This window comes from Bison bison, unplaced genomic scaffold, assembly GCF_000754665.1.
Source record: "Bison bison bison isolate TAMUID 2011002044 unplaced genomic scaffold, Bison_UMD1.0 scf7180017864180, whole genome shotgun sequence".
NCBI lineage: Eukaryota > Metazoa > Chordata > Mammalia > Artiodactyla > Bovidae > Bison > Bison bison.
In genome coordinates, this window is record NW_011494752.1 from 11,218,784 (window position 1) to 11,219,234 (window position 451).

Consider the following 451-nt stretch of genomic DNA (forward strand, 5'->3'; position numbering starts at 1 on the left):
ATGCATGAAAGTGAAAAGTGAAAGTGAAGTCGCTCAGTCGTATCTGACTCTTCGAGACCCCATGGACTGTAGCCCACCAGGCCCCTCCGTCCATGGAATTCTCCAAGCAAGAGTACTGGCGTGGGGTGCCGTTGCCTTCTCCAAGCAAGCTACTAGGAAAATATAAACAATTACATCTTTTCTAAAGTTAGTTACTGGAGAAGGCACTGGCACCCCACTCCAGTACTCTTGTCTGGGAAATCCCATGGACGGAGGAGCCTGGAAGGCTGCAGTCCATGGGGTCGCTAGAGTCGGACACGACTGAGGAACTTCACTTTCACTTTTCACTTTCATGCATTGGAGAAGGAAATGGCAACCCACTCCAGTATTCTTGCCTGGAGAATCCCAGGGACAGGAGCCTGGTAGGCTGCCATCTATGGGGTTGCACAGAGTCGGACACGACTGAAGTGAC